Here is a 16,820-nt window from a genome sequence, read left to right on the forward strand (position 1 = left end):
GAGATGGAAGCTTTTGAACATTGATAACAAACCTAATGGTTCTTCCTCTCTTTAGTCTGGAGGATGCAGCATCCATATTTTTCCAATAAGAATTTCAAATTTTGATTTGTCTGACTCTAACGCTGTTTTTACACTTTTCCTCAGTCTATTTTAAAACTTTTTTTTTTTTTTTGCCTGTCCCGTTTGGCTCTTTTGCCATCAGAATTGTTGTCTAAAGGCAAACAAAGATGCCCAACGGATTTACTTTACCAAATTGACCATCCCAGCCTTGCCGTAATGGTCCATTTGATTCACCTTTTATTGTTTATTTTATTTTCACTTACTGAATACGGGACAGACTTGACTGGGGGAAAGAAGGGGAGAAAGAAAGAGGGAAAGAGAAACAGCTGAGAAGAGGGACGGGGGAGAAGGGCAAAAAACATAAACCAACAGAACGGGCAGAGAAAAAAAATGCATATATCAATCACCTGGATCACTTGCTGAGAAAGAAAAAAGAAAACAAGCAGAAGAGAACAAGAGTAATAGAATAAACAACATAACAATGATATATGGGAATATGACAGTAAATACTAAATATTAAACATTATTGTGCAGCACATAAGATCAACAGAACACAGTGTGCTTTGAGGTAGGAGCCAAAAAGGGTGTAGTTTGTGGGTGTGATCACCCGTGTGTACACCTGTGAGCATGGACGCGCTTGTTTTTTGTTTTTTAAAAGGTTCCTTCATGTAATGATCTGCTAGAGGGTGTGGGGGGGCCACAGCCCCGTCCTCCAGGGCATGAAGCAGGTGTGGAGGAGATCAAAACTCCAGACATCCAGAGGCCCCCAGAACACAAGAGACCAAGGAAGACCAACAGAGGGGCAGCCGCGCCACTGTCCCAGAAAGAGCTGAGGAGAGTCCCAGATGAGGGCTCACTCAGCAGCCGCGGAGCAGAAGCCAGGGGGAGTTGCAGTGACGCGCCCGTGAGCTCCGCTGGCAGCCAGCCGTGCCTGAGTGACCGAGCCCCAGGCTGAGAGGCCGGGGGCACCCCACCTCCAAAGTGGCCCGAGCGAGCCCCAGGCTCCAGGCCCAGATAAGCGGCCGCCAAGGAGTGAGCCGGTGTGTACCTGGACGCCCATCCCCAGACACAAAGAACCACCAACGCACCGATGTCTGAGGGAGTCCGTCACTGGCAGGGGAAGTGGTGGTAGGGGGAGATAGCCCTCCAAACCTTGGAGGGCCTGAGATGTCCCCAGAGAGGTGGCGCCTGACACCCAACCTGACATATAGACACAGACATACAGGCACACACAGACACAAACATCCATTCCCACCCTCATGCTCTCATATGCACTTACTCCACACTCAACCAACGTGGAGACAGACATAAAGAGACGTTGTACACACGATCACACTCCCCAAGCGTACTCTACAAACCGGGTCTAGGTACCCTTGCCCCTGGAGGGGGGAACTGCACCCAGACCCTGGTGGTGTTACCCTTTTCCCTGCGGTGGGGGGAGGCAGACCGCCCCGACTCCGCAGCAGCAGGAAGGCCCCACAATCCAGACCGCAGTCGGACGGCCAACTCCTCCTCCTAGCCCCCCCGCTCCAGCAGGTCGCAGAGAATGTGGGTGAGAGAAGACTCCAAACCTCCCTCCACCCGCTCATTGTAGTGTTGATGCATGTGTGTTCTAAGGTGCATTTAAAACCCAGGAGGGCATGGAGCTACCTGCCAGAGAGCAGCAGGTAAGCGCATGGTCCCTCCTGCTAGCCCTCAATGTCTACGTGTATTTAAAATTGAGAGGTGGGAAACGACGCCAGGGGTGGGGTGTATACCCTGATGGTACTTTGGACTCCGTGTATCGTGCCCACCCCCAAGATCCTATATGTATGTGTAATGAGAGTGTGAGTAATGTGAATGTCTAAGTTGTGGGATAAAATTGAGGCAGAGGCAGCCAGAAGGGGACAGAGGGGGGGGGGGGGGGGTAGCCTCCTCTGCACCCTGGTGACACACCCCTACTCCAAGGTCCTGCATGTGTGGGTGGTTGTGGTGGAGCGGGAAGAGGGAGGCAGCTGGAGATGGGGAGGGAAGGAAGGGAGGGGCAAGTGACCCCTCCCTGGGGCCAGCTCCCCCGCTGACCCCAGTAGGCACCCCCATACTCCGCGACCTGCCAGGGAAAGGGGGCTCAGGCCCATCCAGACCGGGCCCAGTGCAGCAGCGCCTCCCGGCCCCACAGAGCCCGGAACAGTCCACCCAACCCCACCACAGAGAAAACTGCACCCACCCCACCATCCACTCATCTTCCAGACTACATAAGACAATAAACACCCAGGCTGAGATCTTCCTCCACCTCTCCTGTATCTCCCCCTCCTGCAGAGGGAGCTCCTGAGGAGAGGAAAGCTCCTGCAAGATGTGACAATCTCCCCCACCAGTTGAAGAGCCCCCCAGGTGGCTCGATGCACCGGCGGCACCCTGCTCCAGGGCTGGGCCCCCATGCACCCACCCGCCCACAACCCCGGCAACACACCAACCAGGACCCAAGCCCCCGAGGCCCGGTCGGGGTCCCAGCCCAGAGACGGAGCGCCCCCAGAACCTCACGCCCATCCCGGACCCACCCAGGGGCAGCCAGGCTACCAGGTCAGTAACCCACGTCCATCAGCACAGACCCTCCCCTAGCCCCGCTGCACGCAGCCGCGAGGAAACAGTCACCTGAGAGCCAACAGAGCCCCTAACCGGACATGACCGTTACCCCGGGTTGAGCCCCCCAAGGAAGATGCCTCCGGGGAACCCCCCGACGCCCTAAGCCTGTCCCTACCCCCACACCAATCACAACAGTGAAGGCGGGACCAAACTATGACCCCCCACCCCCACTAGGTGATGGAGCTGATCAAAGGAGCCCAGAGCAATTGATCTGATGTGGTGGCAGAGGCTGTATCAAGACTAATGTAATCTAATAGATAATTTCTATACTGGTTAGAATTAAGATTATTTTTATTTTTCCAGTTCATGAGGACTGTTTTCTTGGCTATGCATAGGGCAGTGAAAACCATAAGCTGCCCAACAAACACACTAAGGGGGAAGTTGGAATGTTACATTTCAGACACTTCGATAAGTCTTCACATATCTCACGCCAAAACTTCTGAACTGGTGGACAGAACCAAAGAGCGTGGATATAATTGTCCGGTGAATTGGTTTGGCAGTGTGAGCTGTTGTTGGTAGACGTAAAGCCCATCTTGAACATCCGATGACCTGTATAGTGCACTCTATGTAATATTTTGTATTGAATTAATTGAAGACTGGGATTTCTAATTAGATGAAAGGTTTTTAAGCAAATCTGAGACCAGAAGTTTAGGTCTAAGTTAACTGATAAATCCGCTTCCCATTTTGCAATAGGAAGTGATATTGATTCATCTGATTTAGAAAGCATTCTGTATATTTTGGATAGTAATTTGGGGGTTTTAAGAGTAAGAAATTGAACCACACTTGGTGGTGTTTGTAGTTCAACTTGATCCGGTTTAAATTTCTTTTTTACTATGGATTTAATTTGTTGATATTCTAAAAATCTTTTCTTGTTGATCCCATATTGTGTAACTAGTCCGTCAAATGAAATAAATTCTGTTCCTTCTAGTATATGTTCTAAATATTTGATTCCTTTATCACTCCAATCTGAAAAGTTTATCATATTATTGTTTTGTAATATGTCAGGGTTGTTCCAGATAGGTGTACGTTTGCATGGGATTAATGAAGACGCCGTCAATTTTAGAAACTCCCACCATGCTGTCAGAGAAGAGCTGATGTTGATGCTTTTAAAGCATTCATGTCGTTGGATGTCTGAGCTGATAAATGGTAGGTCTGAGATCTCTAGATTATTGCAAAGTGCTTGTTCTACATCTAGCCAAGGTTCATCTAAGAGGGTATGTTTTAGCCATCCTGAGATAAACTGAAGCCTGTTGGCTAAGAAGTAGTGCTGAAAGTTAGGCAGTTCTAGTCCTCCTTTATCCTTGGTCTTTTGTAGTGTTTTTAAGCTTATACGTGGGGGTTTATTTTTCCAAAGGAATTTGGACATACATGAATCTAGAGATCTGAACCAATCTTGTGGCGGTTTAGTTGGGATCATTGAGAATAAATAATTTATTTTTGGTAAGACCATCATTTTTATAGCGGCAACCCTTCCCATGAGTGATATGGGTAGACATTTCCATCTAGCCAGATCATCTTCTACCTTCTTTAAAAGTGGGATATGGTTTAATTTAGTTAGATCTGCAAGCTTGGGAGAAACATTAATACCTAAATATTTTATATTTCCCGATTGCAGTGGTGTAGAAGAGGAATTATGGAAGGAGCAATTAATCGGTACGACTGTAAATTTTGACCAGTTAATTTTAAAACTTTGACAAAGAGAAGATGTGCGTTTCTAGGTTATGGCTTCTTCTTTGCTCGAATTTAGCTTAAACCTAAATTCATGAATGACACCTTGTGGTGAACCGTGTTCACAGACAGTGATTTCTGGAAATACATCCCTGCTTTTAATGCAGTGTCAACTGAGAGCCTAAAGATCACAGGGATTCAAAATTGACTTTCAGCCTTGACAGTCTTTTGATATTATTATGTACTTTGTATTATGTGTTATGTTTAATGAGATATTTAAAGTCTTCACAGTTTCATGTTGAGGGACATTATTGTGAAGTTGTACACTGATAAAAGCTATTTTGGAGAGAGGTATATATAATCTATGCAAATCATATAAAATTTACTCTATTATTGCCCTCAGCTAAGGAATTATAAAGTAATGGGTTTATTATACCCTTTTCTGAAGAGTAACAACATTACATTAAAAAATGCAGTAAAATATACCCCCAAACCATGAGTCTTATGTAAGGTAATCGGAACACTGAGGTCGTGTCCAAATTCATGGGCTGAATCCTCCTGAGGACCCGGCCTTCGCGGGCTATGTGGGCCGGGTCCTCAGAAGGTCGGGTAGGCCGGATGTAAACCTACGTTTAACCTGAGTAGCGAAAGACAGCGGTGATCTGAAAATGATGTGCCGGGAGTTGTGCCGTTCTAGTGACCCTCGAGCTCCCGGCTAGTTATCGAGCTGTTGGGTAACAGACAATCCAAACAATCCCTGTCAGTGATGGAGAAGCTTTGATGAAAATATTTGGTAAAAAGTTCACCAGCATGAAGGAAATGAAGTTTCAAACTTTCCTTAGGAGGACCCCAGCACGCCTGCTTAAAGAAAAGTAAGTGTGGCGATGTGGATGCTTGCAGCGACTGCTGTATAGAGGCCATCCTGCTACACATGAAACACATCAGAGTCATAATTGTTATTTTAGTCACGTGTTTGTTTATTATCCTTATTGTTTTATCTGGGACTGTTTGCAGACATCTCAGAGAGAGGAGACACCAGCATCTGAACAGAGACTTAAACCAGCAACCTGCAGCTCCCTGCTTGGCTGCTCCAGTTTTCTCCTCACTCATGTTCAGAGATGGGCAGTAACGCGTTACTTGTAACGCGTTACTGTAATCTGATTACTTTTTTCAAGTAACGAGTAAAGTAAGGGATTACTATTGTGAAAACGGTAATTAGATTACCGTTACTTTCCCGTAGGAACGCTGCGTTACTGCGTTACTAAAACCGTGATTTTTTGCGAGAATGTCTCACGACGGTGACGTAAGCGAGTGCGCCGTTAGTGACAACAGCTGTGTGCAGATCAACAATGGATCACATATCGATTGTGGGAGAGAGTATGAGCGTGCAGCGTTTAAAGCGTGGAAGTACTGACCTTATTTTGAGTTTGATTCCATAAAAAGTGACAAAAACATTAGCGTCCGTTGTGCGTGGGAAGAAAACTTCTTTTTACAGCGAAAAAAACCCCTAAACTTCCAAGCAAACACCGAGTGCACAACAACGTAATGGGAAATGCACAGAGAAACTCGCAGATTCTTCAACTGACCGCAGCACACCTGCACCAGGGTAAACCTCCGCCTGCTCCAGTCCTGCTTTACAGGTGAAAATAGAGCAACAGGACCGCTGAGTCTTTGACTTTATTTATTTTCTGCTGTGTTTTACTTGCATCTATTTGAAAGAGTGAGTGTAAGAGTTACACTCAAAACATGAAGAAGGAACTGATGAAAGTGCAAGAAGAACTTGCAGAAGAGAGAATTGAGGTGAAGGTATTCAAGAAAGAAACGACCGGCTCTGCGGTGACCAAGAAAGACTGCAAAGCCGCACTTAAAGAAATACGAAAGCACAAAAAGGAAGCTAAAGAGCTCCTCAAACAGAAAGTGAAACTGGCCAAACAGCAGCTGAAAGAAAAATTTAAAGATGCCGAGGAGCAGCTCAACAAAACCTTAAAAGAACTCAAGGCAAAAGAAAAGCAAGCCGAGGACAGGAGGGGATTCTGGAGCAGACTGCTGAGAAAGAACTGACCCAGCAGCATCGAGTTTGAGGACATCAATAGTGTCTTCCTCCTCTCTCCACCTTTCTTTCACCCCATCCTTCTTCTTGGGACGTTTGTTTGTTTTTTAAAAACTCTAATCTAAATACATGTACTGAAATACACAAATAAAATTGCCATAACTTGACCTCATGTTGCCTGCTTCTTTTCTTGTGTGTCTGTGGATTTAAAACAGTAACACACTTTCTGCTCTGTGTGTCTTTAATTGTAAATAAATGCAATATGTTCTGATTTTAAAATGCAGTGCAAAAAACTTCTGCTCTAAATCTTTTTTTTTTTTAGCAAAAAGCTTTTTTTTTGCCTGTTGTGGAAGTTTTCCATTTAAATAAAGCCTGCAGACGAGCGGTGAGCGGTAGCTAACATTCTTTAATCCAAACACACAAAGAACAGACAACCAAGCTTGATGAAGTCCCTGCATGACCGTGGGACAGACGGTCAGCAGAGTCTCCCTGAGCCTAGCATGGCTCTCAGTTAAATACCTTCTCCAGGAACAAAAGGCAGTACACAGCTGTTTCACATCTTAAGGTTCACACTCCCTTGCTACCTCCCAGAGTCCTCAAAGAGACAAAAGACTCTTCCTGTGGAGTTGTCTGCTTCCCCCAACTTCCTTACTACACCCCCTCCATTTGTCTTACTGTATGAGTGTCAGACATGTTAAAATCCAGTGGCACCAAGGTATCATACAATAAAATAATGTGATTAATACATAAGTAAAAGAAATTCCTATACATGCCCCTTCCTGATTACTTATGTTTTAACATGTTTGTTACACTTAAATGTTTCCAATTTCAAATGTTAACACAGATTTTCAGAGTAAATACAGATTGTAGTTTTTTAAATGATGATTTCATTTAGTTTGGGGAAACAGCTCTCCAACTTTACCTCATGTAGAAAAAGTAATTTCCTTCTAAACCTAATAAGTGGTTTTGTCATCTAGCAAGAACTGCAATCAAGCATTTGCAATAACTGGTGATGAGTGTGTTACAGCGCTGTGGAGGAAATTTGGTCCTCTCTTCTTTGCAGAATTGTTTTCATTCGGCCACTTTGGAGGGTTTTCCAGCATAGGCTGAGTTTTTAAGGTCATGCTAAACCATCTCAATCTGATTGCAGTCTGCACTTTGACCAGGTCAAAACCTCCATGTTGTTTTTTGAGCCATTCAGAGATGATCTTGCTGCTGTGTTTTGCATTATTGTCCTGGTGCATTTGAGCTTCAGGGCACATTAAATGAGACTAGTGAGGCCTTCAGGTTTTTCACATTTTCTGGATTAAGGCCCTCATCGTGGTTCGATTCCCAAAGCGCTTGAAATGCCTTTGTAACCAGACTGTTACTTTGTTTCCAGACTGATAGAGTTCAGTGTTTCTTAGCTGTTTCTTTAGATATCCACGATGTTGCTTTCTGAGATCTTTTAGTCAACTTCACTTTTTTTTTGCCTGTCCCATTTGGTTCTTTAGCCGTCAGAATTGTTGTCTGAAGACCAACAAGGAGACCCAATGGATTTACTTTCCCAAATGGATCATCACGGCCTTGCCATATTGGTCCGTTTGATCTACCTTTGTTGTTATTATTTATTTTATTTTATTTTCAGTTGTTACAGACGGGACAGACATGACTGAGGAATAGGAAAGGGAGAAAGAACGATGAAGGAGAGGAGCAAAGAGCAAAGAAAAACTGAAGAACAATATTCACCTTATGTTTAATTTCTACCTTTATTAAAGAGACTCAGAGAAATTTTGAGGTTAGCTAAATAACTTGTAACCAGGTACATATCTGAAAATTTCTTTTGTGTAATGTATTTTCTTATTTTTGTTGCATGAAGAATCTGTGTATGTGGACACTCACTATTTGCCCTCTTTTTCAGGCCCTCACATGTGTCCTTTACAAGCAGAGACTCACTGATAGACGACTCTGTTACCAGTTCTAGGGCTGATGCACCCACCCACATCCCCACCCCCGGTGTATCCTTTATAGGTATGCAAGTTTCTAAATGAAATAAATCACATGTGGTTAATCTTAACCAAAGTCCTCAGTTATGGGAAAATGAACTGGAAATGCAAGTTGTGCAACTTCACAACCACAAAAAGATTAGACCTGCTGAAACACGTCAGGCTAATACATGGGCATTTTGGTCGAGTCCACTCCATACCCTGCCTTCATGCAGATTGCCCTTGCACTGTCAAGACATGGGGTGCATTAAGGACACATTTGTCAAGGCATCATTCACAGTCATCCCAGCCAGGCAACATCCTTTCATTCACGTGCATTGTCTGTAATTCATGCTCTTTTGACAGAGGCAGTTTTTTGAAAATCTTGGTGGCCATCTAAAAAAGTTTGAAACTGTGCCATGTATTTTTGAGGATTGTGATTATAAGGTTAACAAATACACAACATTCCACAGCCACAAGAGTAGAAAACACAACCCACATTCCTTGGAAGATTTCAAGACTAATGTTCTTCATCAATACCAAAAGAACCCGGATGAAGAATGTGACATTGTTGACCATGACAATGAATGTGGCTCAGTCCTTGAGGAGGATGAGGACTTAAACAAAATTATTACTAAGAAAGTGGGGCTACTCCTCCTGAAAATGGAGAGCATTTTCAATGTGTCCAATTCATGCATTGACAAACTAGTAGAGGAACTTCATTTCCTTACAGCATCTGCATCTGGTCCCGTCATTAAAGAAATAATTCTGAGCACTTTGAGAAAACATGGCTGTACATTGGAAGACTCAGTGATTTCAGAACTGGTCAAAGACCTTTGCCGGCTAAGCCCTGTCTGTGCTGCTTTAAGAGTGGAAGGGCCTTTAAGCAGTCAGTTCAGGAGAGAGCAATTTAGAAAGGAGCATCTCTCATTGACTGAACCTGTTGAGTACATACTTGATAGTACAGATAATAAAACATTTCAGTATATACCAATCCTCCCATTATTATCTCAACTTGTGGACAACAGAGACATTCAAAACACAATATTACAAAACAAAAGGCCATCTGATGTCTCTTCGGAATACAAATCATTTAATGATGGATCTTTACTAAGAGAAAACAGCTTTTTATGTGAAGATGAACTTAAACTCCCACTCATCCTTTATATAGATGACTTTGAGATATGCAACCCTCTGGGAACATCCCGCAAGAAGCATAAAGTCACAGCTGTGTCTTGGGTGTTTGCAGACATACCTGCCACCTTGAGATCTATACTGATTTCCATTTACTTAACCATTTTATGCAAGGCAAATGATGTCAACCAGTTTGGCTATGCAAATGTTTTGGACCCACTGCTCAAAGATTTTGAAGTCCTTTGAAGATAATGGTATTTTTGTTTCAAGTCTGGGCAAAGTGGTCAAGGGCACTGTACTTGCTGTAGTCGCTGACAATCTTGGCGCTCACTCAACAGGCGGGTTTGTTGAAAGCTTTTCAGCTTCACATTTCTGTCGCTTTTGCATTGGCGAAAGGTCACAGATCCAGGAGCATGAAGTAGGAGAAGGACTGTTTCCTCTACGGACTAAGTCCAACTATGCCATCCATGTCAAAGCAGCACTGTCTGATCCTGCAGAAGCTCACCACTGTGGAGTTAAAAGACAGTGTCCAATCTCAGACAGACTCAGTCACTTTCATGCTACATCAGGTTATCCCCCAGATGCTTTGCATGATTTGCTTGAAGGGATTGTACCTGTTGAAATTTCACTCTGTCATGATGTGTTAATCAGGAAAAAATACATATCTCTTGAGCAGCTCAACCGTTCCATCCGCTTCTTTCCTTACAAATGGAGTGACAAAACAAACTGTCCACAACCCATTGCCCCAAATTTCACAGCGCGAAAAAGTGTAGAAGGTAATGCACACAAAAACTGGTGTTTGTTGAGAATGTCACCAATCATGAGTGGTATCAAAGTACCAGAAGATGAGCCTGCTTGGGAGGTTTTGATGACCCTGAAAGATGTTGTTGAGCTTGTCATGGCTCCTCTCCACACAGATCACACAATAGGATACATGCAAAGTAAGATCTCAGAACACCGTAACAGATATTTAGAAGTGTTCCCAGAGGAGAAACTAAGACCAAAACATCACTTTCTCGAGCACTATCCTTTGCTTACAACTGTTTACTTGTACATTTCTGGACTATGCGATTTGAAGCCAAACATCGATTCTTTAAAAGGATTGTGAGGCAGACTGGGTGTAGAAACATCCTCATGACAATGGCAAGAAAACACCAATCGATGATTGCGTATCATACCCACGATTACAACCACCAAAGGCCAGCACTGTCAGTGTCCCAGAATCAAATCAAATCAAATCAAATCAAATCAAATCACTTTATTTTTTTATTTTTATTTTTTTTTATTGTCACAGAAGACTCAAGTGGCAGTCGATGTTCTAAAAGACAGCATTAAGGAGTCCCTTGCAAGGAAGTTCCCCAGGGAAGACTTTGTGAACATGACAAATAAAGCAACCATTTTAGGCACAGACTATAATATTGGCATGATGCTGCCGTTTGGCTCAACAGGAGGCCTACCTGACTTTGCAGAAATCCATCAAATAGTCATTGTGCACAGAACTCCTGTGTTTGTTCTGAAGTTGCTTAGAGGCTGGTACTGTGAACACCTGAGGAGTTTCAAAGTAGAGCCCACAGGAGAGACAGAAATCCTTAAACGTTCTGAACTGAAAGAAACATTGCCCTTATCTCCCTCTTCTTAAAATGACAATCAAAAATTATTTATTCAAAATTCTACTGAACTAAATCTCTGCTTTTATTTCTCTGGCAGAAGATAATGAAGAAAATATATGCATGTAAGCTTATCAACTATTAATAACCTGTCTCAATTTCTTTTCTTTCTCTGTCTCAACAGCTGAGGAAACACAAACCAAACAACAATGGCAGTCCAGTTAAGAGTCGTTTTAGAAGAACACAGCATTCATAAGTTGACACTTCCAACAGGAATTCCTAATACAGTGGAAGATCTTGTTTCCATAATTACTGAAACTTTCCAGCTACATGGGGAATTTGGACTGCTATACCAAGACAAAGACTTTGACAATCAGTTTTTCAGTGTCATCTCAACTGCTGACTTGTATGACAAGGCCACTGTTAAAGTGATCCTTAAAGAGCCAGTAATCACCCTTGAATTACAACCAGTATGTGAATCAGGATCATCGTCTGCATTGAACTCTTCGGCTTCAGTGAGCACTCATCCTGCAAGTACTACTGAAACGGACATCTGCCCTGCCAATCATGATGCACCCTCACAGGTGTCCGACTGCGCATCGTCAAGTTCCAGTGACACCATCATTCTCCCTGATTCATGTCGCCCTGCTGCGTGGCCAGTGCCATTTCAAGTACCGGAGTTTTCCCGAGACATACAACTAATCCTTGCTGAGGCAAACAACTCATATCGCAACACTGGAAGACCTTTCATGGATGCCAGTGTTAAATCAGCAACAATGTTTTTTTTTCAGTTTTATTTGTCATATGCAAGTTAGCACAGGGTCAACATTGCAATAAAATGTGTTTGACGAGCAGCAGTCACTCAGCAGCATGATACAGTAGGAGAAAATATAATAAAAATAAAAGAAAATAATAAAGAAAATAGAAAAATAGTAAGGAGCAAAATATTAGAGAGACGTGGTAAAAGAGAAAAGATGACTAAATATATATGTATCTATAAATATAAATATATGTACACTAGTGATTAAATAAGAAAATCTTGAAAAGAAATGTGATGGGAGGGCAGATGGGATATTGCACAGGAATGAGCAGCAGAAAATTACAGTATTGCACTTTTAAATATAAATATCAATGACAATAAAGTGGAGTGACCAGTGCAGATTAAACAGAGTACTTGTGAAGCTGCAGGTAGCTTCTGAGTGCTGTGTTGTGTGTGTTTAAGTGTTGTGGTTGAGGTGTCGTATGGCTTGGTGGTAAAAACTGTTTTTGAGTCTTGTAGTCCGAGCACACAGGCTCCTGTAACGTCTGCCAGATGGTAACAAGGAGAACAGCTGATGTGCTGGGTGGTCTGCTCTGTGGGTGGCTGTGGTCCTTGATGATGCTGTGTGCTTTACGGAGGCATCGCTGGAGATAAATGTCCTGAATGTCCTGCTGGCAGAGCAGCTTCCGTACCAAACTGTGATGCAGTGATGCAATGCAAGACCTTGCAAAAGTAATTTTTTCGTACACTGCTTACCCAACCAATCAGCAGATCCTCTCAGTGGCTGAAGCCTTGGTTTCAAAGTTTCCGTGTCTTATTATCATTTGCCAGCTTATATGGCTGGCAGCAGCGCATAAAAAACAAGATGCACAATTACCGTGCCAAGCTAAGATCTCGAAAATTTTCTTACCCGGAAATTGAAATTAATGCCTTAAAAAGGTAGCATCCAGCTGATGCAGTGCCATCAAAGAATGTAAAAAAGCCAACAAAAAAAAGCAGAGGTTAATTATCTCCCTCCGCATCCTACTGGAGAAACCCAAGAGACACTGGAGAAAGAGAGGCTGGAATTAATTTATGAAATAACAAAGAAAAACAATGCAAATATAATTGCAGATAAAATGAATAAAACGTTCTCTAGCCGAAGACTTGGAGTGGTCAGCCTCTGCCCCTCTGTGGGTGAGTTAAAAGAAAGGTGGCCAGCATTATTCACTGAGGCTCAGGTGAGTATGTGTGATAACTATTCCTATCCACCAAAAAACAAATGTCAAACAAATGTCAACAAATTGAAATGTCTTTTTTTTTGTCCCCTTACTTCTTAGCTCATCGAAGAGTTCAGACACATCACCACAGTTTCTTTGGTGGAGACATTCATGCTGAAACTTGATGAGTACACACCAGGTCTTTTGCAGCTTATGCCTGCCAAAGGAGGAGCCGCTGGTTCCAAGATGAGACCTCTGCTGGACACTTTGAATGACCTATGTTATTTGACTTTTTTCACAAATATGTAATTATGGAGGGCTGCAGTGGGTAGCAAGAAGGTCCTGGGTTCAAATCCCGGCCCAGGGTCTTTATGCATGGAGTTTGCATGTTCTCCCTGTGCATGTGTGGGTTCCCCCCGGGTACTCCGGCTTCCTCCCACAGTCAGAAAGCATGGCTGTTAGGTTAATTGGTCTCTCTAAATTGTCCTTAGGTTTGAGTGTGTGCGTGCATGGTTGTTTATCCTGTCTGTCTCTATGTTTCCTTGTGATTGACTGTCCAGGGTGTACCCAGCCTCTCACCTGTTGAAAGCTGGAGAGAGGCATCAGCCATGTTTTGTTTTTAAGTAATTCAGTCTTAATGTAAGTAAATCACTCGACTTAGTCTTTTCACTAAATTGTATCTCCCTACAGACACAGAGCATTGAGAAGAAAAGGGATCTCCTTATCTGCTGCCTCATTACCTTCCTCGGGGAAAGACAAGAAAATCTTTTTCATGACTGCCAGGTTTGTCATATTGATAACAGTTTACTTATTAACTCAAGGGATCCTAATGTTCTTCTCTCCTGTCCTCTCCTATCCCCTGTTCTCCCCTTCTCCATTCATCTTCTGTCCACTCCCCTCTTTAGATCAACTGAAATATATTGAAAAAGCATCTTAAATAAAATAAAATGTGTGCATGCTTTTTGTTTCTTTCTTTTTAACATGTAGGAATGTGAGGATTACACAGACAATATGATGAAGGTGATCGTGATCCACAACATCATGGCTGAGGAGGATCCATCAGATGTGTCCATTGTGATTGAGGGAAACCAAGTGATGGAGGGATGTGGAATCCGAACAAAGGCATGTGTACTGCTGATGGGACTGATATATGCCCTCAACCTCGAATATCCGAAGGAGCTGAAGAACACATTTGACACTTTTCAAAAACTGTTTTTGGAAATAGACGGGGCGAAACTACTGACCTAGGTCCACGGCCTCAAAAATAAGCTTATGCAATGCACACACCTTTCCCCTCTTGTTCCCAGAGGACATAGCTAGATGGAGCTGTAATTTTTCTTCTGACAGCAAGCACAGAAACTATTGAATGTTGGTGTTAGTGTTCTGTTCTGTCTATCCATATGTTTGATAACGTACATGCACAGAAACAACCTTGTAGAGTTTCTGTGCTTTTGGCTTTTAAAATGGACTGAGTGGCCTTTGAAAGTGTTGTCTGCATTAGCCGTTGTGTTGCACTTTATTCTGTATTTTTATGGGATAAAAACATTGAGATGATGAACCATTTGAATATCTTTTTTGGGGGGGTACATTTTACCTTATATGAATAGGTAATGTTTATCAACTGATAATAATTAAATTTTATTACTAATTATCAGGTATTACCAACTAGCAAACAAGAGATAATTTTACCTAATTTCAATGAATAAGTAGCTGTTGAATGTATACATAAATATGGGGTAAATTTTACCCAATTTAATTAAGTATTTCATAGCTTTTTATTGAAGTTATTTTATACACAATATATTGAACTAAATATACCCCAAAAAAGTCAATGCAAATTGTTACCTCAGATTTATTGGGTAGATTCTATAGATGACTTTTTACAGTGTAGATTAGATTAGTTTTTTGGTGAACCTCTACCCATATTTACTTCTGAGAAGCTCTTTCTATACCTGATAATGTTACTGAACCAATGCCAGTCAACCTAATTACTGTTAATATGTTCCTTCAGCTTTTTCTCTTACTTTTTCAGTCTTTTGTTCCTTTCTCCCAACTTATTTGAGATGTGTTACTGCCATTAGATTAAAAATAAACCATAATTTCTCATGAAACAGTAAAATGTTTCATTTTAAACATTTTATACGTTTCCTCTGTTCTGTTGTGAATAAAATAAGAATTTATGAGGTTTGCAAATCACTGATTTCTGGTTTGGATTTTTAGCTTAAGTGCTGAATGGCCTGGCGTGAGTATAGCCCCCTATTGCCATGGGTAATCTGTCTGTCAGTAAGAAGGCTGTAAAACTGATGATGACTGTGGCCTCTGGCTCTGACGACACAGTTCCGATAACCCCTCTTATCATGTGACCCATTCTTAAGAGCTTTCTTCCTGGCGTGCAAAAACTGTGAGCCACATGCTATTCAACAGATCATCTGTTTCAAATATGCTTTTGATTTGGCAGACTTCACTTATTGGGATATCAGAAGGTGCACATCATCCATTGGAGTATACGATCATGAAATAACCCAGATTATTTTCTGCAGTTATGTGACTGTGCACGTGGGCTCTCTGTGGGTGTTGTGTAACATAACTGCCAGTCCACATGTCAGTGTCATGTTTTGCCACGCCTGTTTGACAAATGTAAACGTAAAAGTTGTTTTAGTTCTTAAACCGAAGTATTTTTCTTAACCACTCATCCGACAGGCCACCAGTCTATCAAAGGGTTGACACAAAGAGACAGCAATATAGCTTGTGTAGTTTATTTTAGTATTTATGCAAGGACATCATGACTTTGAAATTGCCACTTGCCACATGAACAAAGGACATTTTTTTTTATCTTGCTGCATGAAGCCAGATGTATGTAATGACAAACTATATGGACAATACATTGATAGATCACAATGATAAATAGTGCATAGAGCAGAAATTGATGTAATGATTGAGAGGTCTGCTCTCTTGATGGGAAATCAAGAGGGAGAGAAAAAGAAACATTTTTTCCACCTCTGTATCTGTATCTAGCAACCGTTGGACAGTTCAGCTGTGACAAATATTTGCGCCACAGGAGTATGGATGACCTCACTCATCATTCCTGTTTCTGAAGGTGTGATTAGTGTTTTTAGATGCACAAATGACTCACTGGAGCTGTCGACGCAGACAGAATGTGAGGAATGCCTGTTGAGAGGCAGCAGGTTTTAATGACAGCCTGCGGGTAAATTTTCATTTGAAATGAACGCGAACTTATCATTGTTGCCGTTTTCCATGTTGCCACGTCCAGTTTCACCTCTGTGCTTAAAGTATCTGAATCACATCTGGTTCAGAATAAAGTGTTTTTTATGGCTATTGTTTCAATCTATTTTTCTGTGTTACAACCCCCCCTGTTTCTCTTTGGGCTTTTCCTCTCTGACCCTGACCTCAGCCTGCAGACTAAGGGGTTTGAGATTTACGATCATGTGTCGGATACTTATCTAGAGTCCTATCTGCAGAAGGCTTCACTATACCTCAAGCTCTCCCTTTGTTCTTTCGCTGAGCTCCCCCAGCACTCCCTTGAAGACCTTGTTCGCTGCCACTGTAATTCTCTCTTCTTAATGTTTTTAATGTTCATCCCTCACCACCCCTGCAGCCTTTTCATCTTTCCATTTACGTGCTTTAGGGCCCCCCCTTCCCATCCTCTCTGCCTCTGCGTACTTGAAAACAGATGCTGTTTGCTTGATAGAAATACGGCCCAAGTTTGATTTAAACCACGTCAGCCCTCCAGAAATA

At 42.5% G+C, this 16,820-nt stretch overlaps 1 long non-coding RNA gene across 1 annotated transcript; it reads left to right on the forward strand.

Moving 5' to 3' along the window:
* The first annotated feature begins 13,102 nt into the window (after positions 1 to 13,102).
* Positions 13,103 to 16,398, forward strand: LOC145423699 (uncharacterized). The gene is made up of 2 exons (XR_013904754.1): positions 13,103 to 13,847; positions 14,052 to 16,398. It is a non-coding gene; the product is annotated as an uncharacterized LOC145423699 (long non-coding RNA).
* The last annotated feature ends 422 nt before the right edge of the window (positions 16,399 to 16,820 follow it).

This window comes from Astatotilapia calliptera, chromosome 22 (genome assembly GCF_964374335.1).
Source record: "Astatotilapia calliptera chromosome 22, fAstCal68.1, whole genome shotgun sequence".
Lineage (NCBI taxonomy): Eukaryota > Metazoa > Chordata > Actinopteri > Cichliformes > Cichlidae > Astatotilapia > Astatotilapia calliptera.